The following is a 25519-nucleotide window of genomic DNA, read 5'->3' on the forward strand; positions in this document are numbered from 1 at the left end:
TCCCACCGGCACTGATGTTAATCACTCTCTTTATCGAGGAATGATTGGATCTATTCTCTACCTCACTGCAAGTCGCCCTGATATCATGTTTGGAACCATTCTCTATGCTAGATTCCAAGCTAATCCCAAGGAGTCTCATCTCATTACAGTCAAACGCATCTTTCGATACATAAAGGCCACTCAGAACTTGGCACTGTGGTACCCTCATGACTCAGCGCTTGGACTCTTTGGATACACTGATTTCGACTATGCAGGATGCAACTTAGACAAGAAGAGCACGTCAGGTGGATGTCATTTCCTTGGAAATCGACTAATCAGTTGGTCCAGCAAGAAACAAACCTCAGTAGCTATCTCCACTGCAGAAGCTGAGTATGTTGCAGCTGGGAGATGTTGTGCTCAAATCTTATGGATTCAAAATCAACTTTTAGACTATGGGCTTAAATTCACAAAGACTCCTATATACTGTGATAACACCAGTGCCATTCAGATCACACAGAATCCTGTTCAGCACTCAAAGACAAAGCATATCGAGATCAGACATCACTTTATCAGAGACAATGTTGAGAAGAGCAAGGTTGTTCTAAAACATGTCATGACTTCCGATCAACTAGCTGATATTTTCACCAAGGCCATGGATACTCAAACTAATGCTCACATTATTGGCGAACTTGGAATGATCACTCTGGATTGAAAATGTTTTACTAATGTTTGCTATTGTCTTATAAACTAGTGTTTTTTTGCTGATGATGATGTGCTGATGATGTTTAGCATGCTGAGTACATTGTATGATTTGTTATCTCTATCTCTTCTACAAATCTTCTAAACTAAAGTTGAATGATTCACTGTATTAAACCATACACTGATAACAACTTGAAACTCTTTGCCGATGGTTAGACAAAACACCAAGTTCTATCACACGCAACTATCCCCTCTTACCAATATTACACTGATTCTGTGATTCGGTGTGACAAAACACATACTGATGAGAATCTAAAAGTCTTTGACAATGGTTAGACAGAACACCAAGCTCTATCACACGCAACTATCCCCTCTTACCAATCTCACACTGATTCTGTGATTCAGCGTGACAAAACACATGCTGATGAGAATCTAACAGTCTTTGCCGATGGTTAGACCAAAACACCAAGGTCTATCACACGCAACAATCCTCTCTTCACCTTCTTCTCACTCAGTGTCTAATGATTCAGTAAGAAATACCACTTACTGATAAAGACTCGACACTCTGTGCCGATGGTTAGATAATTAAACCAATATCTATCACACGCACCAATCACCTTGCTAACCCTAAACAAGCAAGTTGTATCTTGAATTGACGACAAACTATCTTTCAGCATGTAACTTTTCATGACAATGATCTCAGCACTTCCGTAGACACTGATTGTAGTTTCCTCTTCAGTACAACGACTCTTTTTACCCAACGACTATTTTTTTGATTTGACAGTCTGTCAAGATACGCAGTTATTTTCAATAAAGATAATCATTACCTTTTTTTAACCGTTTAATCCCATATTTAAACCTTTTCACCTCTCTCCCAAACCTTCCTCCCATCATTCAAACTTCTCTCTCTCTCTTAAAAAAAACCCTAGAATCCTAATTCTCTTCAATGGCGGCATCACTGTTCACTTTCTCCTCCACTTCAAGAAGAGTCGTCCCAGCTCCAAACTCTCCTCCTCTTCCCATATACATCAAAGCCACAAATGTCGTTTTCAACCCTGATATACCAGATGTTCATCGCGGTCTCGAACTTGATGATTTTGTCAATTTCTTAGTCTCATGCCGAATTCGATACGTTATCAATGAGGTTCCATCAGAGTTCTTTCCCGAACAATTATGTGAGTTCTACAACACCGCAACCGCATCTCCGGGACTATTGGGCGTAGCCGACGCTCAGTTTTTATCACCGCTGATCTCCTCAGTGCTGCGCTCAAGCTACCAATTTTTGAACCATTCTATGAGCTTCCAACTATTGAACGTTGTCGACGCCTCTTTGATCAACTGGGCTATGATCACTCGAAGGTTGGTGCTCAATCAGCTCTCATTCTGCGTCAATGTATGACTCCAGGATGGAATTTCTTCACCGGGGCACTGTGCAAATGTGTGGGTCACAAATCTTGCAGTGGTGATCAACTAAGTACTTATGAGCAACAAGTTGTTTGTTCCCTTCTTCTCAACAAACATCTTGATTATGGGGCTTTCTTCTTTGATCAGCTTGTCCAACTTCTTCATGCTAATGTACGCGCTGATTATGTCCCCTTTCCACACTGGATTGCTCTTGTCCTAGATAAAATTTTCGCTGAAGCCTACTACTCCCACTCTGGAAACCCCATCCAATGCCCACGCATGTCAGTACGAATGTATCAGGATGATCCAATGGCAAATGATATCGGCATCTCTGATCGAATGAGAGAATGGATCGCAAATCCATATAATGTTCCTTCACTAACCGTTGATACTGATAAAGGAGTTGATGGTAACAACGAAATTCATGCTGATCAACAAGCTGAAACGTAGGACGGTGGTCATCTCTCCCCTCAACTTTCTCATCATACTCTTTCTGTCACTGAACGGGTTCACTCGGCTCAAGGGGAGCAACCATCTCAGGGGGAGCAACCATCCCAGGGGGAGCAACCTTCTCAGGGGGAGCAGCATCGCTCACAAGAAGTTCCAGGTACTCAATTCATTCAAATGCCGGCCTCAACATTTAATGATCTTCTTACACTGACTCGACACATGAGTCAGTGTCTTCTACGAATTGAGGCTGATGTCCACCAACTGAAGGGAGTTCTTTTGTCAACTCCTTCCCCTGGCCCAAAACATGATGATGATCAAAAAGGGGGAGAAACTGATTCTGTTGAGCTTGGATATGAAGATAACATATTAAACCAGACCGAGCCCCCACAGCCTGTGCACAAGTATGATAAAATGGTAGAAACTGAAAAGCCTACTGATGAGTCTGATAGACCAGCAGATACTGAAAAGCTTGCTGAAGATAGTGAGCATGATGATGAGGATGAACATGATGATGAATGTCAAATCTTGGACATGAACTTCATTGATCCCACTGTTCCAATCCAAGGAGAAGCCTCAGATAATGATGAAGATGAACATGATGATGAGTGTCAGATGCTAGACATGAACTTCATTGATCCCATTGTGTCAGTTCAAGGAGAAGACTCAGATGTAGCTAGTGAGGATCTTCAACCTGTATCTCGCAAGCGCAAGGCAGCAGATACTGAATTGGCTGTTTCACATACTAATACTTCTCTTCCCAGCAAGAAACCTAAGTCCATTGTCAGCATATCTAATTTGGCAGCTGAATGGAACATGTCTCCTAATCAAGTTAAGCAAATTCTTGATGAAGCCAATAAAGCTCAGCTTCTAAAGAATATTGCTCAAGTTGATGAATCCCTCATTCAGCATAAACTTCAGGCCAAAGGATCCTATGAAGCTCAAATGCAAAAGTTTTTCGAATATCAGTCCAAATCTAAATCTTCACAGCCTCCTCCCAGTAGCAGCAAGTCAAGGACTGATAGTGTTCTCGACAGGATTGATCGCAAGAGGTTTCAAGATGTTCTTAAACGAAGAGTGAGCAATGATAAGATCATCAAAGTTAAAGCCTCAAAACCTCGTAATGAGAAAATTCTTACTTTGCTGATCACTCGTCAAGGTCTTCAACATCCATACACTGAAGTTGTCAAGAGGGATGTGCTGATCAGATACGGATACTCTGAATGGATGAAATTGCTCGAATTAGCATCCAAGCAAACTTCAGCTCTCTCTTCCGAACTAACCTGTGCTCTTCATTTACTGATCAAGAAAGTTTAGCGTCTGGATCTTGTTGCTACACAGCGTCCTCAACAGCAAGGCTCAAGTTCCTCAGTTCCAAGAATCAGAAGTACTAGATTTCAAGTTGATAGTGAATATGTATTGGTTCTAAATTTTGGTGCTGAAGGAATAAACAACTCTCTTCCTATCGGTGTTGAGCCGGTTCAATATAAATTCATCTCTGTTCCTGAACATGGAATGTTTTATCTTGATAAAAACAGGAAAATGTGTTTTCAGCGCACTACAGATATTGCAAGAGCTCCAACAGCACATCTTGTTGGTTTAAGACAAATGTGCACGAGTCATCAAGATCTCTCTGGAGAGTTTCACATACTGATTGCTATGGAATTACTGAATAGAAGACAGGAGCTGCTGGATAGTCCTTACTGGCCAGTGAAAGTAGAAGCTGAAGCTGAGTATGAAGAATTCATGTCCAGAGGTGTTCTAGTATAGCTGTTTTTTTTTAACATCATCATATCAGGGGAGATTGTAAGGTCGAACCTTATAATATGATGATGTTTGAAACTCATCACTCAGCATGAGCACGTAATCCAGCATCAGCATGCAAGTTGTTCAGTGTATATTTTTATATTCAATATTTTGTAACAGATTTAGTTTTTATCTTGTTTCCATAGTTATCGTTTATTAGTTAGCTGGAATATCACTGATTTGTAGGGATTGTCTATAATAGTTCTATATAGTATTTTTGTACAAGTTTGTGAGACGTCGTCTTTCACAAACCCTAATAGCCGCTTTGTGCAAACTAAAATCTCTTTGTGAGATTATCATTCTTAGTGAAAGTTCTTTGTGAAACTTCATTGTTCTTATTGATAGTCATTGTTTGATAAATCGTTAGATCTAAGGTTCTTTCAGATTGTCCTTTCAAAGAAGTTCTAATATTTCACCAATATGAATGGCTTGATCAGCTTCAGACTTGGAATAGATTAGAATATCATCAATGAATACGATGAAAAATTTATCAAGCATTGGACGATGTAACGCCCGTGTTTCTAGGCTAAGCATTAATTTAATAGTGTATAGTTAGAGTCAACACTTATAACCTACTTTGAAATAATAAATAGGAATTATTTGAATATTATGTGATTTTATGCGCCTTATACTTAATTATAAGATATAATAAGTTAAGAATAAAAATAAGCGTCAAAAATAGAATAATAAATAGGTCCAATATCTATGACGAAAATTTTAGTGGTTGGGACAAGGATTTAGGAGATATACTGAACGCCGAAATCCGAGTTATAACGAAGAAGATATGACATGTCGAAGTTTCGCGTCAAAACCGGCACGACACTGGGAAACGTAAAATTTATTTTATGATAAACTATGTTTTATCCTTAGGAGTCTAAATGAAAGTTGTATAGTACGTCTCCACCTATGCGTGGATATAAAGAAAGTCAAAAACGGAATTCGTATGCAAAAGTTATGACCTTTTGAACATACAGCTGTCTAAGAGCATGATACATGTCAGAAACCCTAAATTGACTGGACTCACCACGTGAGGAGTCAAAAAGTCACATTTCGAAGCTAGAAGTCTACGAGAATGATAAATCAAAAGCTCACGACATGAGTAATGAATTTTCACGACGTGAGGAGTCAAACAGACACTATTCAAGCCTAGAACGCAAATGTTGAAGCTACGAGGTGATTCATCCATGGCTCACGCTGTGAGCAATGACTTCTCACGACATGAAGGGGCCGAAATTAGCCTATAAATAGCAAGTTCGACCTCATTCACTTCTTACACCAAATCTTCATTCTCTCTCTCGTTTTCTGAAGCCGTTCCGCTTCCCGAGTCTGACGATCACGAGCCGTTGACCATTTTTAGATTCTATCTACTCCCTCTACTAAAGTGAGTGCATATTTATTTTCATTTTACACATAGATATGAAGTAATTTATATATTCCCTATGCTGGATGAATGTTTTTATACAAGTTTTCAATGATTTAACCTGTATATGTATTTTATGTCTACAATAATGTTGGGGTAAAACATGGGTAGATGTAATAAGACGATGTGTGATAAAATGATGAGAGGCCTCGATGTTGTTGTTGTTGATCCAGTCATCTAGCGGAGTATAGATGACAACCACAGACTCTTCTAGATAGTCCAATGGAACGCTGGCAGGCTCGCAACCTGTAGGTGTTGTGAACGATGTGTTCACCGGTGTACTCCATCCCCCACATGTTTGCCTATAGGACATTTATTGCTAAGGAACCCCCTTAGCAGTAGTGTCCATCCCGATGATGATCCTTAGGATAGGTCCCTTATGATAGGTGTTTAGGGATGTAATGTGAGGATAACGGGAATAGGTAATCGGGTTATTGTTGGTTGATGAGATTAATAAACTATTTATTGTGGGTTGAAAACCCTATGTGCTCACCAGGCTCCCAAGCCTGACCCACTCAGTTTTATGTATTACAGGTAGTGGCGCTCGAGCATAGTTGTGATGTGTTGAGATGAGGGATTAACGATATATAGGCCTGTAGATATGAAATAATGTAGTAAGGCTTATATTGTACTGTTTATACTTATGTACTGTATCGAACATGACATCCCGAGTCTTTTAATGAAATACATTTCTAAGGAAATGCTTTTGATAAATCTTTATCATATTATTGTTTTGGGACAAATTCCGCAACTCTTTTATTAAATGGTTACTCTGATTTTGAAATAAAGTATAAACAAAACCGGTCTTTTCTGGCTGTGAATTTGGGAATGTCACAGTTGGTATTAGAGCACTAGTTTAAGCGAACTAGAAAATTGTAGGATTTCTAGACTTTAACTTAGAATGCTAAGTGATGATTGTGAGATGAGTGCCTGCTATATTTTAGACACAAGCACTAGTTTATTTTAGGAAATATGCCTAAAATGCTTTTATGTGCTAAATGCTTTGTGTTATAGCTATAACTATAAAGATGCCTTATATGCTATTATTTGTTTGAATCTATGGTCTGTTGCCGACCAAATCTAGAAACTTTATGTGTTTAGGATTCTAAACGTTTGACTACGATATTAGAACTAGCATGTGAACGTTTTGGAGTAATAAGGAGGATTTAATATGTCTATCGTAGATAAAGTTTTCCTATCTTAATTCTCGTCACTACACACTGAACATCTGATTTGGTGTATAGACCATCATGGCAAGAACCCGAAGTGGAGTCACAAATGCCAATGTAAATGACAATCAATAGCCTCAACCCCAAGTGATTGAACAAGTACCATTTGTAGCAGCTGCACCTGAGCCAATGACGATGGCTGGGGTACAAGCTATGATCCAGATGATGTTGGATCGCCAGATAGAGGAGACAAGGCGTTTACTTCAACGGAATAGGGATGAACTTACGATACCTGTTGAACAACCAGAGCTGAATGACGAATAATCAGAAGACGGGAATTACAGTAGGACTGGTAGTCAGGCTGAACCGCCAGTGATTAGGAGGAACAATCAAGATGAAAGAGTTGAGAAGAATGGATGCAAGTATAAGGACTTCACAACTTGCAAGCCATCGACTTTCACTGGGAAAGAAGATCCAATTGGAGTTATAGATTGGATCTCGGAGATGGAGTTGGCTTTCATAACATGTGATTGCAAGGGCAAACTACAAACCACATATGCAGTACGTCAGTTTAGAGGTGTCACTATTCGCTCGTCGAACACTCTGGGGAAGACCATAAGCCCCAACGAGCCACTACAACTGACATGGGTAGAGTTCTTAGTATACTTCAAACGCAAGTTCTGCTCGGCTCAAAATCTGCTAGAGATGGAAAACCAATTCCTGACATTAAAGAAGGACAACATGTCCATTGATGAATACACCAATGCCTTCACAGACAAAATGGAGTTTGCTTTGCGCATCGTCCCATATGAATTGAAAAAAGTTGACAATTACACAAAGGGACTTCCATGGGAGTACGTTGTGCCAGTACATTAGGAACCTACTCTGGAGGCAGCTATCTGAGCTGCTAAGTCTGTTGAGGAGATGATCAAGGGAAGAGCCGCCAACAAGGTTGAAGTTGGTGATAAAAGGAAGTTGGATGGATCTTTAGGGTCCAAAAAGAAAAGTAAATTTTCAAAGTCTGATTCGAAGAAGTTTGGAGGAACAGGAGGTGAAGCAAAAAGGTGTGAGAAGTGCAAGAAGAAGCACTTAGGGAAATGTGATGGAGGAGTCACTTGTTTTAAGTGTGGAAAGCCTAGGAACTATGCCAATGTATGCACCCTCAACAAGAAAGTTTTTTATGGGTGTAATGAAGAAGGGCACAGCTTGAAAGATTGCTTGAAGAAGAAGGAGGAAGAAAAGCCCAATGTCCCACCGAAACCGAAAGCCAGAGCTTTCCAGATGACACTGGAAGCAGCAAGAGATGAAGCAGATGTCGCTTTAGGTACCTTTCTCGTAAATGGATTGCCTGCCAATATAGTATTTGATTCCGGAGCCAACTACTCCTTTGTGTTACATAAATTTGGTGGGAAATTAGCATTGCCTGTAGAAAAACTTGATAATGCCCTGATTGTAGAAGTTGGCAGTGGCAAATTTGCACCTGTTAGTAATCATATTAGGAAAATATTCATCAACCTAAACAGAAACGAATTCCACGAAGAGCTATTACCCATAGAGTTAAACGGTTTCGATATCGTTTTGGGTATGGATTGGCTTAGCGCCAACGATGCTGATATTCAATGCCGAAAGAAGATAATAAGGGTGAACCCACCCGGAAAAGAATCATTTATGGTGTACGGGGACAAATGAAGAGTGAATTCTGGAATCATCTCCCTGATGAAAGCCAGGAAATGTTTGTCCAAAAGATGTTCATCATACTTGGCATTTGTAATCGATGCTAAGAAAGAAAAGAAAGAGGTTCAGAATATACCGGTTGTGTGTGATTATCCGGAAGTCTTTCCCGAAGATCTTCCTGGATTACCAACTGATAGACAAGTAGAGTTCCGAATAGACTTGTTACTAGGGACGACACTAATAGCGAAAGCACCATATCGATTAGCTCCAACGGAGATGAAGGAGCTTATGACGCAACTTCAGGAGCTGTTGGACAACGGTTTCCTTCGACCTAGTTTATCACCCTGGGGAGCTCCAGTGTTATTCGTGAAGAAGAAGGATGGAAGCATGAGAATGTGTATAGACTACCGAGAGCTGAACAAGGCAATGGTGAAGAACAAATATCCATTTCCAAGGATTGATGACCTATTCGATCAGCTTCAAGGTTCGAGCTACTTTTCAAAGATCGATCTTAGGTCGAGATATCATCAGTTGAAGGTGAGAGAGCAGGATATTGAGAAGACTGCATTCAGAACTAGATATCGACACTACGAGTTCTTGGTTATGTCATTTGGACTCACCAATGCTCCAGCAGCATTCATGGATTTGATGAACAGGGTTTGTAAACCATTCCTTGATAAATCTGTGATAGTGTTCATCGACGACATTCTGATCTACGCGAAAAGCCAAGAGGAGCATGGCAAGCATCTATGGGAAGTGTTGGAAGTGTTAAAGAAGGAGAAGCTTTACGCTAAGTTCTCCAAATGGGACTTTTGGATACGAGAAGTCCAGTTCTTGGGTAACATGGTTAACCAAGAAGGGATAATGGTTGACCCCGCAAAGATCGAGGCTGTGATGAAGTGGGAACGTCCGAAAAGTCCCACAGAGATTCGAAGCTTTCTAGGACTAGCTAGATACTACCGACGATTTATCCAAGGCTTTTCTTCGATAGCCTCTCCATTGACAGCTTTGACCCACAAAGGAGCAACATATACATGGAGTGAGCAACACGATGATGCATTCGAGAAGCTAAAGAAGAAGTTATGTGAAGCACCGATACTTTCTTTACCCGATGGAGTTGAAGACTTCGCAGTATATAGTGACGCATTTGGAGTCGGGTTGGGTTATGTTCTGACCCAAAGAGAAAACGTGATAGCATACGCATCTCGACAATTGAAAGAGCACATAAAGAACTACCCTACTCATGATCTAGAGTTGGCATCAGTAGTATTTTCCTTAAAGATATGGAGGCATTACCTCTATGGCATGAAGTGCAAGATTTTCACTGATCATAAGAGTCTCCAGTATCTCTTTAATCAGAAAGCATTGAACATGAGGCAACGACGTTGGCTAGAGTTACTCAAGGACTACGACTGTGAGATACTTTACCACCCCGGTAAAGCAAATGTTGTTTGCTGATGCTCTCAGTCGGAAAGTCAACCTTGAAAGGAAAAGGCCAAGAGCGTTGAGAATCAAAGTCGTCTCGATGATTGTGGAAAGTATCAGGACAACTCAAGAAGAAGCTTTAGAGAAGAATGACCGAAAGGAAGAACGTTTGGGTACGAAGTTGTGTTTAAGTACAACTTACCATCCACAAACTGATGGTCATAGCGAAAGAACGATTCAAACACTGGAAGATATGCTGAGAGCATGTACCCTAGAATTCCAAGGTAACTGGGATGAGCACTTAACTCTGGTAGAGTTTTCCTACAACAACAGTTATCATTCGAGCATTAAGATGGCACCTTATGATGCGTTGTATGGACAGAAGTGTCGTACGCCATCTTGTTGGCTTGAAGCTCGAGAAAAGGAGTTTATGGGCCCTGAGATAGTCCATCAAACTGCTGAAAAGCTGAAAGTGATCAAGGAAAGGATGTTAGCAGCTCAAGATCATCAAAAGAGTTATGCTGACAAGAAAAGACGACCGCTGACATTTGAAGTTGGAGATTCAGTTTTGCTCAAAGTGTCACCATGGAAGGGACTTATACGATTTGGAAAGAGAGGAAAGTTAAGTCCAAGGTTTATAGGACCATTCAAAGTTCTTCAGAGGATTAGGAACCAAGCTTACAAGCTAGAGTTACTGGAAGAACTAGATGGTATTCATAACACTTTCCATGTGTGTTACTTGAGGAAGTTTACGGGAGAAATTCCCGATATAATTCCAATTTCAGAGTTAAGGATGGATGAAAATAAGAGGCTAATTGAAGAGCCTGAGGTGATTGTTGCCCGTAAGACTAAGAAGTTGCGCCGCAAGATGGTTGACTTAGTGCTTGTACGCTGGAAACATACGAATGGGCCAAACCTCACCTGGGAAACAGAGAGTGACATGATGAGTCGCTACCCATATCTGTTTGTTGATGCATGATTCCGAGACGGAATCATCCTAAGGAGGAGAGAATTGTAACGCCCGTGTTTCTAGGCTAAGCATTAATTTAATGGTGTAATAGTTAGGGTCAAAACTTATAACCTACTTTGAAATAATAAATAGGAATTATTTGAATATTATGTGATTTTATGCGCCTTATACTTAATTATAAGATATAATAAGTTAAGAATAAAAATAAGCGTCAAAAATAGAATAATAAATAGGTCCAATATCTATGAAGAAAATTTTAGTGGTTGGGACAAGGATTTAGGAGATATACAGAACGCCGAAATCCGAGTTATAACGAAGAAGATATGACATGTCGAAGTTTCGCATCAAAACCGGCACGATACTGGGAAATGTAAAATTTATTTTATGATAAACTATTTTTTATCCTTAGGAGTCTAAATGAAAGTTGTATAGTACGTCTCCACCTATGCGTGGATATAAAGAATGTCAAAAACGGAGTTCGTATGCAAAAGTTATGACCATTTGAAGATACAACTGTCTAAGAGCATGACACGCGTCAGAAACCCTAAATTGACTGGACGCACGATGTGAGCCTCTTTTCTCACGATGTGAGGAGTCAAAAAGTTACATTTCGAAGCTAGAAGTCTATGGGAACGATAACTCAAAAGCTCACGACGTGCGTAACGAATTTTCACGACGTGAGGAGTCAAACAGACACTATTCAAGCCTAGAACGCAGATGTCGAAGCTACGAGGTGATTCATCCATGGCTCACGCCGTGAGCAATGACTTCTCACGACATGAAGGGGCCGAAATTAGCCTATAAATAGCAAGTTCGACCTCATTCACTTCTTACACCAAATCTTCATTCTCTCTCTCGTTTTCTGAAGTCGTTCCGCATCCCGAGTCTGACGATCACGAGCCGTTGACCATTTTTATATTCTATCTACTCCCTCTACTAAAGTGAGTGCATATTTATTTTCATCTTACACATAGATATGAAGTAATTTATATATTACGTGATATGTGTGCATATTATCTATATACTTGCGATCTATGCTGGATGAATGTTTTTATACAAGTTTTCAATGATTTAAACTGTATATGTATTTTATGTCTACAATAATGTTGGGGTAAAACATGGGTAGATGTAATAAGACGATGTGTGATAAAATGATGAGAGGCCTCGATGTTGTTGTTGTTGATCCAGTCATCTAGTGGAGTATAGATGACAACCACGGACTCTTCTAGATAGTCTAATGGAATGCTGGCAGGCTCGCAACCTGTAGGTGTTGTGAACGATGTGTTCACCGATGTACTCCATCCCCCACATGGTTGCCTATAGGACATTTATTGCTAAGGAACCCCCTTAGCAGTAGTGTCCATCCCGATGATGATCCTTAGGATAGGTCCCTTATGATAGGTGTTTAGGGACATAATGTGAGGATAACGGGAATAGGTAATCGGGTTATTTTCAGTTGATGAGATTAATAAACTATTTATTGTGGGTTGAAAACCCTATGTGCTCACCAGGCTCCCAAGCCTGACCCACTCAGTTTTATATATTACAGGTAGTGGCGCTCGAGCATAGTTGTGATGTGTTGAGATGAGGGATTACCGATATATAGGCCTGTAGATATGAAATAATGTAGTAAGGCTTATATTGTACTGTTTATACTTATGTACTGTATCGAACATGACATCCCGAGTCTTTTAATGAAATACATTTCTAAGGAAATGCTTTTGATAAATCTTTATCATATTATTGTTTTGGGACAAAATTCCGCAACTCTTTTATTAAAAGGTTACTCTGATTTTGAAATAAAGTATAAACAAAACCGGTCTTTTCTGGCCGTGAATTTGGGGATGTCACAGACGGCATACCCGATTCATCGTATCCATGATTACAACTGGAGCACTTTTCAAACCGAATGGCATGACAAGGAATTCGAAATGCCTATAACGAGTATGAAAAGCAGTCTTCGGTACATCCTGCTCGTGTACTTTCAACTGATGATAGCCATACCTCAAATCAATCTTCGAGAAATAGCTAACACCCTGACATTGATCAAACAGGTTGTCTATGTGAGTTATTGGATACTCTTTTTTGATAGTTACTTTATTTAGCTCGTAGTAATCAATACAATTCACATTGATCCGTCCTTTTTCTTGACAAACAATACTAGAGCACCCCACGGAGAAGCACTCGGTCGAATAAAACCCTTGTCAAGTAATTCATATAGTTAAATAATCATTTCCTTCATCTCAGCTGGTGCAAGACGATAAGGTGTCTTTGCAATCGGAGCAGCACCAGACATAAGGTCAATTCAAAATTCTACTTGCCTATCCGAAGGAAGTCCAGGCAAATCATTGTGGAAAACATCAGAATATTCATTAAAAACAGGTTCATCATTTATAGTTTTCTTCCCCTCTTTTGAGATATCAATTGTATAGGCCAGATAAGTAGAACACCCATTCGATATAAATTTACGAGCTTTTAGGAAAGATATTATTTTTAAGATTTTAAGTATTTGTCGACCGTATATATAAATAGGATTCTCCCCTTCAACAGGAATGTGTACTATCTTTTCATAGTACAAGAGTTTTGCACGGATCTTGGAAAACCAATACATTCCGAGAATAATATCAAAGTTGGGCAATGAGATAGGAATCAGGTGAGCAAGAAAATTATAACCTTCACACTATATGACACAATCTCTATAGACTTTATCAACGAGTAATGAGACACTTCCCGTTGTATCTACATGAAATGGTTGGACGAGTGCATAGCAAGCAATTTGTAAAGAATGCACAAATTCATTAGACACAAAAGAATTTGAGGCACCAGAATCAAATAAGATGTGAGCAGGTCTAAAATTGATGAAAAATGTATTGGTCACAACATTCAGGTCTTTGTGTTCCTCTTATGTGGTAATCTGAAACGCACAGCCTTTAGCTTTTGGTACCTCTTCCTTTTTTAGTTGAAGTATCTACCACTTTTTGAACAGAAGCTTGACTTCCCGCCATTTGGCTAGTAAGAGTAGGGCAGAAACACTTCATGTGTCCAGTAATACCACACCCATAGCATGTAATATTCTTCATCGGGAAAATGGGTTTCATGTGACCCATTTCTCCATATCCATAACAAATCACCGATCCTTTTTCTATTCTGCATTGGCCCTGGTGAATCTTTCCACATTTGCGACACGATGGTGACTGGAGAGAAAAGGATTGTAACCTACCGCGACCACGAGAGGTATTATGAGATTGTACTTGTCTAATAGGATTAGATCAGGCGGATTGAGCCGATTAAATAGAGGAAACAAAAAACAATTCAATCGACATGTGGATGCTTCAGAACAGAAAGAGTGGCACCATGTATCTCTAAGTCATGCTCGCGCTTTCGGGTATACTTAACAACTTTGTCAAATGACAAAACATCTCGATTAATCATGAAATCGCGAATTTCATACAACAATCCTTCCATGAATAACTGAATTTTATCGTCTTCAGTTGATTGAATTGAGTTTTATATTCATTCACAGTCATTCCTCCCTTTTTAAGCTCGAGGAACTCTTTCTCCAATCTTCTCCTCATGTCTAGAGGATAATACTTTCCTAGCAAGTGAGTTTTGAACATTTCCCAAGAGAAATTCTCCTAGTTATACTCGTTGAGAGCTTTGAATGTTACTTCCCACCAGACCAAGGCTTCTCCAATGAGCATTGTAGAAGCATAATTAGCCTTGTCTTCATTAACCACATGAGATATACAAAATACTTTTTCTATGTTCTGGATCCAGGTAAGAACAACAATGGGATTAAGGACACCTGAGAACTCCGTAACACCATTACTCTTGATAGTTTTGAATGAGGGACGTTTCGCCTTTTCTCTTGAAGATTCTCTGGTGGCTTTCTCTTTACCCTTATCACTATCCTTTTTGTGTTCTTCGGGAGTCTGCCGAATAACACCAGTAAGTTTATCCAAGAGTCGCTCCTCACAAGGGGATACTGGAGTATCTCCTTCATTAGGATGAGGATCTCCACCCACATCTGGTGTATGACTACTCACCTGTTTAGCCATTGCTCTGAAAATTTGGAGTAACATGGTATTTTTGAATATTAGTATTTATCATTACCTAATACTCTACTTAAGTCTTTCCTATGGTTTGTATCCATATACTTACAATGAATCTATTTATATATTGAACTTCCAATATTTTAAGTCTAAATACCAATCCGTGGGATTTAGTTCACTTAAACTATTACTCTGATACCATGATTGAAAGATCCATTCTCTAAACTTTACCATATTTCTTCAAACATGCTACATGCATATTCATAAATATAATTTACATTGATGGTATAAATACCAAGAATCATGGATACAAACCAACTACTAAGGTTTTTACAAAATTTCATAATTAGTTGTACAATATACATAACTACCCACAAATTTATAATTCATATACATATATTAACACTAAGTACAAAAGTAATAGTATTAACTATTCTAAATCTTCCAACAGAACATGTCTATACCAGATGCTTATCACCTGAAATAATTAAACACTGATAGGGATAAGCGGGTGACGCTTAGTGAGTTCAAAAATAGATACAATATAATGCTATGCCATATATACATATATATATATATATATATATATATATATATGTGTGTGTGTGTATATATATATATATATATATATATATATATATATATATGATAGAAGTAGAGAGAAACAAAGGACAACAAAGGCATATGTGTATCAAATGATAGGCATTCCATATCAACCAATGATTAGATTCAAAGGTTTGCAATCGATGAGACATAATAATTTCAACATGATATACAGCATAAGACTTCAGCCCAAGTGGCACAAAAAATAAACAATTTCTGATTATCATTTTGCTAGAATATACAGGCTTTCATCCCTACCTAGCCCAATGCCAATACCAAAAGTGATACGAGTCATGCTCTACATGGCGAAAGACACAAAGCCAATACCAAAAGTGATATGAGACATGCTTTACATGGCCTAAGGTATAAAACCAATACCAGAATAATACAAGAAATGTTCTACGTGGCCAAAGGCTCAAAGCCAATACCAGAATAATACGAGACATGCTCTACATGATCAACGATATAAAATCGATATCAGAATAACACATGAAAACACATTGCACATAATACATAACGTACAATTGTCCCTATATTGAACTCACCATGAAATAATCGAATGATAAAATGGTAATTTGGACAACACTTCTTTTCTAGAAAAGACTTTTTGTTGAAAACTGGGTTTCACGTGGGCAGAGTTTCAACTGAAAAGATTCTTTTATCGGTGTCTTTGGGTGCATAGGGACTTGCTTCGGGTGTTAGGGTGGTTTCCTAGGCTTAGGGGGGGGGGTGGTTAGGATTGTTTGAGAAAGAGTTTAGGGTGTAAAAAGGATAGTTTTTGTTAACAAAATCGGGCAGCCTTGCACTTCTATTTATAGTGGCCGAAGCCTAGCATTACGCTAAGCGTAATCTTCAGGTACGCGGGACGTACTACCTTATGGTGCTCTATGCGGAGCGTACTCTCATACGATGGGAGTAGGAGTAAACGTGTCGTTTGTTCGGTTCTTGAGCCTCGGTCATGTCAATATTAAGAAATGATTGTCCTCCGTTCGAAGAAAGAAGCGACATGGTTGGTTTCAGGCCTAGTCTAAGTATGCGGGGCGTAATTCGAGTACGCTGGGTGTACGACCTCCTCGAAGTTTGTGTCTAAAATTTCAACAATTGATATCTTTCGTATATGGGATCCGTTTTGATGTTCTTTATATCCAAGCGTAGGTAAGATTATACTCTACAACTTTCATTTGGACTCCATTGGCTAATTTTGACTTTATTTTTAATATTATATTTTTAACAGGTTGAGACATGAAAAGTCCGTTAAAAATTCATAACTTATTCATCCGACGTCCGTTTTTATCTGTCTTTTTATTGTTTAACTAATATTGACGAGACCTTCGATTCTCGTTTAGGTTGTGTCAGCTAAAAATTGCCCGATCTATAATTCGAATTTCGAGCTATACACTGCTATGCTGAATCATAGAAAAATCATAACTTCCCCATACGACGTCAGATGTGTACGTTCTTTTTATGAAAGTTCAACGAATACTATGACTTTCATTTAGATCACTAAGGCTAAAAAGTAGTTTATTGTAAACTCACTTTTTACGTCATATGACATCGTGTCGGTTCTATCGCGAAACTTTGATAAGTCATAACTTCTTCGTTATAACTCAGATTTCGATGAGGTTTTTGCCTAAACGTTTCTAACGAGATAATTTAGAACTTTCAGTAACATTAGTTTACTTATTTCAAATTAAATGTTATATTTTCTTTAATTTTGATAGTTGATTTTTTTATCGGAATCTCATAAGACTTCCCATCACTTCGAATACTTTTCGAATGATTGTAAACATAGTTTTACTTCAAATTTCAGAAAACTATCTTATTAGAACTCAACACTGAATATAATATTCATTTTTAAGCTAACAAGCTTACAAAACATGATAATTGTACAAGGTTATTAACGTGTCTGTTACATGCGGCTCCGAAAGCCAAAGCACCATATCGGTTAGCTCCACCAAAGATGCAGGAGTTGTCTACATAGTTATAGGAGCTGTTAGACAAGGGATTCATCTAACCGAGTGACTAATCGGTGGGGTGCACTAACCTTGTTTGTGAAGAATAAGGATAGGTTGCATCGGATTTGCATTGACTACTGGGAGCTAAATAAGCTAACGGTGAAGAAACGTTAACCATTCCCAAGGATTGATGACTTGTTTGACCAGCATCAGGGTACATCTTGTTTTTCTAAGATTGATCTACTTAGAGTTATCATCGTTATGGTCTTACGAGTTTGTGGTGATGCCCTTCGTGATAACCAATGCTCCAACTACGTTCATGGACCTCATGAACAACATGTGCCGACCGATGTTGGATCGGTCTATGAGTAAAGTGATCACTGACATCTTGGTTTATTACAAAACCTAGGAGCACTTGCTAGAGGTATTGGAGACCATGAGGATGGATAGATTGTATGCGATGTTCTCCAAGTGTGAGTTATGGTTGTGTGAGGTGTAGTTTCTAGGCACCTTGTTGACCAGAATGGTATTGTGGTTGATTCGGCCAGGGTAAAGGTCGTGATGAGGTGGAAGGTTTCGAGGTCTCCATCTGATATTAGGAGTTTCTTTGAGTTGGCAAGATATTACCAGAGATTCTTTTAGGATTTCTCCAAGATAGTGGTTATGCTGACCCGTTTAATGAAGAAGACTGCCACTTTTTATTGAGGGCCTGAGCAGCAAGCCTCATTTGAGATCCTAAGACAGAGATTGTGTGGGGCACCGATTCTGACCATGCCAGAGGGCGTTGAGGATTTTTTTAGCTTATTATGAGGGATATATCATGGGGTTGGGCAGTTGAAGCCTCATGAGGCGAACTATTCGACTCATGATTTAGAAATAGGGGTTGTGGTTTTCACCCTCAAGATTTGGCAACATTACCTCTATGGGGTCCTCTATACTATTTACATGGATCACAAGATACTGAGGTACTTGATGGATCAGCCAAATCTGAATATGAGGCACTTTTGGTGGTTGGATGCGGTGAAGGATTATGATTGTGAGATCCTTTACCATCCGGGGAAGGCCAATGTGGTGGATGATGCTCTTAGTTGCAAGGAGGTCACGACTTCGATCAGGGATATTTGTGTGCAGTGATTACTCCGATTTTGGAGCAGATTCAATAGGCACAGATTGAGGCTAGGAAGAATAAGCACCAGAAGAGTGAGTGCATACTGGGTCAGGTTGATTCCTTTTGATTATGATAGTCGAGGGTTATTCACTCTTCATTGAAGAGTATGAGTTTCGTATTAAGGTGGTGTACGTCAGATTCTAATAGAGGAGGCACATAAATCGAGATTCTACATTCATCTAGGGGCGACGAAGATGTATAGAGATCGTCGTCCTGATTCTGATAGAGGTGTGCGTCAGATTTTGATAGAGGTGGCCCTGCATGAAGCGGGATCTAGCTTGGTATATGGAGAGGCGCTTGACTTGTAGGAAAGTCAAGGCCGAACATCAACGACCTCACAGCAAGATGCAGCCGTTAGGTTTTCCCGTTTGGAAATGGGAGGAGATTACCATGAACTTCATTACGAAGTTACCTCAGACTGCCCGTGGAGTGGATTCAATTTGAGTCATCATGGATCGATTGACAAAGAGCGCACATCTTATCCCGATTTAGGAGAGTATCTCTGTTGAAAAGTTGGTTGAGGTATACATCAGGGTGGTCGTACGATGGCATGGGGTGCCAGTTTCTGTGGTCTATGACAGGGACGTCCGGTTTACTTCCAGATTTTGGAAGAGGTTCCATGATGATTTGGGTACTCGTCATCATTTCAGTACAACTTTCCACCTATAGACTGACAGTTAGAGCCAGTAGACTATTCAGACCTTGGAGGATACGCTTCGGGCGTGTGTTTTGGATTTCGGCAGGAGTTGGGATACATATCTCCCTTTAGTGGAGTTTTTGTATAAAAACAGTTATCAAACGAGCATTGATCGACCTAATTTTGAGATGCTTGTTGGAGGAATGTAGGACCTAGATATGCTAGGGCAATGTCAGTCAGTGAGTCACGAAGAGCACTGAGGTGGTACTCAAGCCAACTGAGTTGATTCAGCAGGTTCGGATTAGACTTTAGAAAACTTAGAGTCAACAGAAGAACTATGCCGGCAAGCACCGATCAGAATTGGAGTTTCAGGTTGGGGATATGGTTCTCCTGAAGGTTTCACCTTGGAAAGGTATCATATGATTCAGGAAGCGGGGCAAGTTGGGTCCTATGTATATCAGTCCTTTTAGGGTTATAGCCCGGGTGGACAGGGTAGTGTATTAGTTGGATCTTTCTAAGGAACCCTGTTAGATTCATAGTACTTTTCATGTCTTGCAGCTCCAAAAATGTTTGGCTGATGATTTCGCAGTAGTTCCATCGGAAGATATTCAAGTGGATGACCGTCTAACCTACATTGAGAGACCAGTAGCGATCCTCGACAGGAAGACGAAAACCATGAGAAACAAGGTTGTTGTGTTGGTTAAAGTGCAGTGGCAGCACCACAAGAGTTTGGAGTGGATGTGGGAGCAAAAAAGACGAGATGAGGGAGCATTACCCAGGGTTATTTATGGCAACGGACTTCGAGGATGAAGTCTGATTCAGGTGGGGGGAGAATTTTAGCGCCCAAGTCGCCAAGTATGGGTTAATGATTCAATATATTTTAAGTCAAGTAAAAAGGTGGTGGGGGACTTGTGAGTATGTTGGAAGTAGTTAACTCAGGGGCCCTAATTTTTAGGGATTTCACCCTATTTAAAGAACTTATATCCCTCAAGTCCTTTACCATCTCAGCCTCCACTACGCTTTTAGTGTCGATCTCGAAACCTAGCCTTCTTGAGTGTATCTTTGAGCTTACCTTGGGTATTTTGGTGTTCTTTGGTGGGTTTGAAGAAGAATGAGGTTTGGTAAGAAGCAAAGGAGAAGAAGGATCTCGTAGATCTAAATGTTGTGCACCATTTCAAGCCTATTGAAGGTATAAATTTTGAACCTTGATCATTACAAGCTTAAATCTAGGTTTAGGGTAGAATAAGACATCTTTTTGTCCCATAGCTTGGTTTCTTGGAGTATGAGAAACTCTAGGTCATTTGAGTTGTCCTTCTGGACTCTTAAAAGTGTTTTGAGTCATAAAAATCGGATCTTAGTGGTTAAAACTCAACCATTCAAGTGTTAGTAGTCATCCATGTGAGTTAATGGACTTATATCACGGTTTGAGCCCCATCCATGCATGCAAAAGCATAAAGTTTGCAACGGTATGGCTTAAGAAATTATTTTGAGATTGGATCTAAGTTGTGGACGTAAAGGCTGAATGGATTAAGACATGGGAATGAGAATAGGCTGACTGGATAATATGATGCGTGTAATCTTGAGTATGTTGTGCATACTGGGTTAGTGTCCCGACTCCGGATGATAATCAGTGGATGTTGGGCGTACAAGCCATGTACGCCGCACATACACAGTCTGTGGGCTTAGATAATTTTTAGGTTTAAGTAGTGTTGGGCTTTTGGATTTGTTTAGGTTGGGCCTTATGCCCACCTGTTGTAACAAGACATTTTTAGGCCTAAGGCCATGTTAGGTGTTCTTGGAACATATTGGCCCTTAGAGGTCTTATAGTTTGGTTTGGATACCTTTTTGGAGTTTATACGGGTTTGGGCCTTAAATGGAGGGAGGCACATTGAGGCAAGGGTAAAGAAGCCCTTTTTGTCTTATGTCAAGAATTAGGGTTTGGACCTTTGAGTTAGAATGTGGCCTAATTTCTAATTAGGGTTTTATGCTTGTGCGTTAGGAAGAGGTTTTCGTGAGTCATCCACCAAGTTGATTTGATATCTTCATTCTAAGGTGAGTCTTCCTTCGTAGTATCCGTGGGTCGAAGGCACCAATGTCGGCCCACTAGTTTATGATGTAGTGTGATGATTTTCTTTGTGACAATTGTCAGTTATACATGTATTTGCTTGATAACTATGTGATTCCTATTATGATATTATGTGATAGTATTAGGGGGTGAAATAGACCCCATATCCTGTTGAACTAGACCGAAGGGGATTACAAGAACCCATATATTATTGATAGTATCCGGTTGAAATAGACCGAACGGGTAGGCAAGCACCCATATATGCTTAATAGTATTCGGTTGAAGTAGACAAGCACCCAGATATGCTTGACAGCATGTTTGTTTTGTATGTGGTATTTTAGGGGAACTCACTAAGCTTTGTGCTTACAATTTTCAGTTTCTATTTTAGGTAGTTCCAGTTCGAAAAGGAAGGGCTCGGCCTGATCAGACCGCATCACCCTATGATTTCTACATTTAGAGATTTTGGGAATTTTTACTTTGATAAAATGTTACTATGATTTTAATTATTTTGATATTAGTGATTTATGATTGAATGAAATTAGAAGCAAAAATTTTATCCATATTTCTGGGATGTTGCAAGATAGGGCTTAAGATCGGAGCTCGCACAAAGAAGTAATGAATTTTGAAAAATCTTTTTGTGCGTGTCAGGTGCGCGTCTCTGCACACCGCACACTTGACACTGGATTCGAGTAGATTGCAAGAGACGTGGCCAAGTGGTTGAGAGGGTTCGCAGTGAGAGTGTTGTTTCCCATTTTCTCCTCCTATTTCGAGTAGTTTTCAACCAATTGAAGGGTTGGAATGGTACGGGTGTTTATCAAAAAGTTGAAAGATATTTTAGATAGATTTGAGAGACATTTGGGAAAGAGAGAGAGAGAGAGAGAGAGAGAGAGAGAGAGAGAAAGATATTGTGTTTGTAGCCTGTGTTATGGTTTTTCCCCCATAGTGCTAAGATTATGGATTCCACTATGTCGTGTTATGAGTGTTATCAATCCCCAAGGGATACCTAGTTGAATTTATCGAGTTGTTACATTACTCATCTTATTTAAGGTTTAGATTTTTGAATATTTGAGACTTTGAAATTTCCGAGTGACACTTTTTACTATAAAAGAAAGTTGTACATTAGGAAACATAGCGTAAACCCTAACGTACTAGTACTAGTTGAGTTGAACGATTTGACTTGTTGACTATGTTTGACCAAAATTGACGGTTGTCATATATACGAGGTTTGACGACCCCATCTGTGATTGGTAGCTACAATCCCGACATGATAACTTTCTTATTATTCACTATTCGACGTTCGATGAAGTGTCATGACGAGGCAAATTATTAGTCAAGCAGCGTCAATTATGGGGGCTCATGGTAATACACTAGATCACCTTAGAGATCTGACTACCATTAGGGACACCTTAGATTGGAAGATAAAATACGTTAGGATTAGTTAAGCGTCCTACAAAGATAGTACATTTAGGGCTAATAAAACACCCTAAGATACAATAAGATAAGATCGTTAGATATCTTTAAAAGATAGTAAACTAGGGTTTATAAAATACTTTAGGAAATGCTTTTTTTAAAAGAAAAGGGATTCTTAAATTAATGCAACCAAATAAAAGTCGAAAACTATAAAAACCTATGTACTCACCAACATTATGTTGACATTTTCAAAAATACATGTATTCTTAGTGAGATGGGTCTGGAGGGTTGTTGTGTTAAGGAGGAGGAGATTTTCAAGGAAGCTTGTTGGAGTTTCATTCCGTTTGTTATTGTTTCTAGTGATATTTAGTGAAATAGTCTTTTGTGTTATGTTCTATGTATATCTGTATGCGTTAGCCCAATCTCCCCACATTCGCAACACCCGACGTTTTCGCCGCAGGTCGGGGTGTAACAATGTAGATCTGGAAAACTCATCTTCTGATGTGTGTTGTCCTTGAGTATGTATGTTTATAAGTGTGTGTGTGTGTGTATTGAAGAAACCGAAAAATATGATGTGAGTGTGCTTTCAAAATAGCATAGGAAATCTTATATGTATGTATGTGTTCATGAAGAATAGTCTTATTAGGTTGATAGAGATCAAAATCACTAAAAATATCCAATTTTGGACCAGTGGTACACCACCAAAACTTTTTGGACCAAAAACACAAAATTTTGCCAACTATAAGTACCATTTTTGTAATCTTGTCAGAATAAGATGAAGCCCTTTCTTGGTGAAAGGTATGAATCACCACATCAGTTGAAACATTGTAGTTGAAACATTTCTGAGTAATTATGTTATTCGTATCGGTTATAATATTTGATTTGTAAATTGACACTATTAGATTAGTTTCCAAATGTGCTTCAAAAAAGAAGTCGGTATAGTGTCCATTTAGATTTTATGCTTCCTAGATGACTCACTCAAGGAAGGTCTTTTTGGATTAAAACCTTAAATGATGATCACAAATATGTTAGAAATTACGACATTTCACATTTAGTGCATCCTTGTTGGCTAGCAAGACACTTTTTGGAGGAGTTGATGATGAAACCTAACTTGAAATGTAAGGAGATGCAATCAAGAATTAAAACCAAGTTTCTTTGTGGATTGTCTTGGTCTAAGGCTTACAGAATACGATATAGGACAATAAGACTTATAAATGACAAACTCACAAACCACTATGAAAGGGTTTGAGATTATTCCAGTGAGTTAATACGTTTAAATGTTGATAGCACTGTCCAAGTGGGTGTCACTATCAACCCAGATCAAACCACATACTTCCATAAGATGTATATATGTTTTAAAGGAATCAAAGAATGTTGGAAAATAAGGTTCATAGGGTAATTGGTCTATATGTATCTTTCTTGAAAGAGTCATTTAAAGGATAATTAGTCACTATAATAGGAAGGAATGCAAACAACCAAATGTATCCCATTGTTTGGGATACATATGTAGTGGTAATTATGGTGTTTAACTCGGGTTATGCATTTTATTGTTTGAAGCCCGTAATATTTTTTTTTAATAAATTTAAACTTAAGATGAAAGCAGTGGTTTTTGATGGTTGGAAACAATGGTGTAGCGTAGTGCAATTGAGGAAGGGAAAGGAAAGATGGTAGGTAGGGTGGGTGGGTATGATGGGGACATTTCTAAATTTTGTATTAAAATAAATTGTAATTAAATATAAAAAGTGATAAAATATAATTATAAGGATATAAAAGTTATTTTATATAGGTCATAGACCAACCACGTAAGAAATTGAAATACATAACATCTTAATGAATAAATGGTTAGGAACAAAAATTATGACTTTTTGTAAAACAACTAATAATTTATATAATTTTGGCTAGTTTTTATTGTTGTTACTATTTTATATTGAATTTTCAAAGATTTATCACTTTCAATTTCTCGCATCACTCACCCATAACATAATAATTTGTAAAATCTCACGATCAATCACGATCAACCTAAAAGTCAAATAAATTTATACTACAAAGAAATATGAATAAAGCACAAATGTACAAAAATGCCAAATGAATCCCCAAAAAATAAGGAAACCCATCTTCAAGTTCATATAACCACAAAAAATGAACTAAAAAAAATATAATTTACATATCCTTTGGTTTAGAAAATATGTTGGTGCTCAATTCCTACAAAATTCAAAGCATGCCAATTTTATATAGACTTAGTGGGTAAACGAGCAACACGATGCACTGTAATCCATTTTTGAATATCAAAACTAATTCTTTTAAAACCATCCAATAGATATCGGGTTCATAACATTATTATACATGACTCATTGGACTCTATTGAGTAGCTCTACAGCATCTAGTGCAAAGAAATTGAAAGTATCAAATGTAAAAGGTATAAACATGTATTGATTTTCCATGTACCATTTCTCATGTTTTGCCATTTGTCTTGAGGTAGCTTTTAAAGCAGCATGCCCCACAATGAAACCTTACTCCCTAAGCCCACAATAAAGGAAACCTCGGTTATATCCACATGTCCATTCTTCCTCCATCCCATCCAAAAACTAAAAACATCAGTCGGTCTAAATGTTGGTCTAAGTGTTGATCTTCCTTCC

The 25519-nt window shown here is 38.7% G+C and overlaps 1 protein-coding gene across 1 annotated transcript in view; it reads right to left on the reverse strand.

Moving 5' to 3' along the window:
* The window catches only part of LOC145015471 (glutathione S-transferase zeta class-like), a 59372-nt gene that overhangs the window by 27050 nt on the left and 6803 nt on the right, over positions 1–25519 (reverse strand). The window lies entirely within an intron of this gene.

The sequence above is a fragment of the Lactuca saligna genome, chromosome 9, assembly GCF_052625555.1.
Source record: "Lactuca saligna cultivar CGN05327 chromosome 9, ASM5262555v1, whole genome shotgun sequence".
Classification (NCBI taxonomy): domain Eukaryota; kingdom Viridiplantae; phylum Streptophyta; class Magnoliopsida; order Asterales; family Asteraceae; genus Lactuca; species Lactuca saligna.